The sequence below is a fragment of the Pseudorca crassidens genome, chromosome 3, assembly GCF_039906515.1.
Source record: "Pseudorca crassidens isolate mPseCra1 chromosome 3, mPseCra1.hap1, whole genome shotgun sequence".
Lineage (NCBI taxonomy): Eukaryota > Metazoa > Chordata > Mammalia > Artiodactyla > Delphinidae > Pseudorca > Pseudorca crassidens.
Window position 1 is genome coordinate 106,964,615 of NC_090298.1, and position 2,857 is coordinate 106,967,471.

Below are 2,857 nucleotides of genomic sequence, written 5' to 3' on the forward strand. Positions count from 1 at the left end.
GGTGAAGTAGCATAAAAAGGAGGGCCTCTTCAGAATTCATGTCAGATATGGTCTCATTTATTATTTAAGCTTGCAGATGACCAGAGTAAGCCTCTCTGGACATTGAAGTAAACTAAACTCTAAACGCTTATAGGGACAAACATTGCAGGTAAGGTCATGTTAGTGTGTATAGTAACACATTGAGAGGGCAGGGACTCCAAATACAGAGCCATCAAGGGGTTCACGTCCATGGTTCTTAACACGCTGAATCCAACGCAGGACGTTTGTCGTGGAAGTTAGAGACACACATGAAAGGAACAGGGACAAGAATTGTCAGAGCACCTGGTCTGTGCCTTTTACAATGCTTAAGAATTATAAGGAATAATAGGATTCTAGACTTTTTACCTAAAAATATTAACTACTGAAAAAATACAAAGTTTTAGATCGTGTGTTGTGTGTGTGTGTGTGTGTGTGTGTGTATGTATACGTTAGTATCCTCATGGGAATTAAGGAAATCAGTATATTTTGGCTCTGACTAATTTTCTGAGACTAATAGCAAAGACAATAACCAATCCCTTCTGCAATAGTCCTTTGGTGTCTCTGCCAGAGACAGAGGCCAGACCCAGATGGAAATGATTCATTTAGTTAATCCAAATCCTGGAAACACATAAGGGGATGTTTAAAGGCTGGACTTCTTTGGTTAGTTGTCTGTAAAAGTTTAGAAAGTTAATATAAGTGTTGATGTTTGTGAAGCAAGTCCTTTGTTTCTCCCTATATATGTATCCTGTGTTTAAAAAAAAATGTATTAAGAAGAAAAAATTTCCCCTTTGAGTCACCTTTCCTCTATGAACGAAATGAAGTGAAAACACATCCTGCCTGTTGAGAGCGCCCAGAGTATACATCCTGCTGTTTCATGGTTATTTAATTATGCAATGATTCATCAAGTTCTCATTTAGTCAGAGAGGTAGAAAAAGAGAAATCATAATGAAATCAACACTGAGGATAAGTTCTACCAAGGGGCAGGATTTAGAAAGTTATATTGCTGTTTTTCTTCCTTACTGGCCCCTAAGCCTAGCGTTCTGGATGCCGTTCAGGAATCACTCACCAGTGAGGATGAAGAATTTTCAAGATGTGTTGATGGAACATTGGAATGTACTCAGTTTACCTTTTCCTGCTGGCATTTTTCTGTGTCTGCTTATGGTTTTTATGACAGAGAAGGTTATTTTAAAATCAGAAGACTGTTTTACAAATGCTATGGCAGTGAAAATGCATGAAATCATTCTCAGGTTTCTCTGAGAGGTAGACGACAGTAATAATCTTGATTGTGCCCTGGCTCAGGCACACACTGGAAGCAACTCTCCTGAAGTGATGCATCAGATAGTTCCAGAGCCAAGTGTGAAACCAAGAATCTGACCCCGCAACTGCTACCATTAAGAAACCCCTGCATATGAAAACACCGGCCATACGTGGGTCAACAGAAAAAGAACTATGGAAACATGAGGCTAACGAGCTAGCCTGAGATCAGCAGTGGGAAGTTACGATTTCAGAGGGAGCTCCTTGGTGCTCATTCAAAAATGTGCACGTATGCCTGCCTCTCTCCTTCCTGAGACAATAAAGGAACACAAAAATGAATGAAATCTTAAAAGTGAAGAGAATTGTAGCTGATCATGGGGAAATTAGAGAGTAAGGATTTTCTGAAAATCTGAAAGTACATACCTGGAAGTCTGCTAATGACTAAGACCACGAGAAAATTGAAATGGAGGTGAAAGCCAAACTCCCCGACAGAACCCCAGAATGGGCTGAGCTCAGTATGTGCAAGCATAGAGCACAGAAGTGAAAAGAGCAAAATACAGAGCACTTACATGGATGCACATACAAATTGTACCTTCCTCCCTCTTCCCATTATAAGACACATTTTAGCTCTCCTAAAAGTCTGTGAAGAGCTGCCTAGAGAAAGCAATAGTACTGTGTGGGTGTGGATATCCCAGAAGTAGTCTTCATTCTGGCACCAGAGGATTTTTTGAGCTGTGAAAATACTCTGTATGGTATAATAATGATAGATATATATAATTTAAGATACATGTAATTTACTTAGCAAACCCATAAAAGAGACAACACCAAGAGGGAAACTTAAGGTAAATTACAACTCTGCAATTATGATGTGTTACTGTACATTTGTCCTTGGTTAAAAATACCATTCTGATAAATGATGATGATAATGGGGGAGGCTCTGCATGTGTGTGGGCAGGGGGTATATGGTAAGTCTCTGTACCTCACTCTCAATTTTGACTCCTTGGGCTCAAGCTGAGTACACTTTAGTAGAAGAAACAGGAAGAACTAACCATGAAGTACAACAGAAAGACTACAGAGGTACAAATTTCCATGGAAATAGTGAGAGAGGTGCAGTTAAATCCATTTGCAGTGGTACCCAAAGCTACCAGGAGCCTGTATCTGAGCTAAATTTGTGCCCATCTCTTAGCAGACATCTCTAACTTAGGGAAGTAGGAAAGGAGAGTACCATATTTCTTACTGTCTTCACCCAACCAATTACTAGTCTTGTTTCTGTCCTAAGTTTCTTGCCTAGTACAAGTGTAAAGAACTAATTTTGTACATCAGGAATTCCTTACTAAACTGGACATAGGATGTAGAGGATACAGTGGTCTTAAACCTTCTGTACTTCATGCACAAGACAATGAATGTTTGCTGTTCAGCCAAGAGTACATCATATTTTTTTAAAGAAATTCTTGAAATAAACATAAGGATAGTTAAAACTCGTTATTTTGGCAAAAAAACCTCATTTTTAACTTGAATTAACTTGAATTCCTTAAAAAATTAAAAATAGAATTGCCATATGACCTAGCAATCCCACTACTGGGCA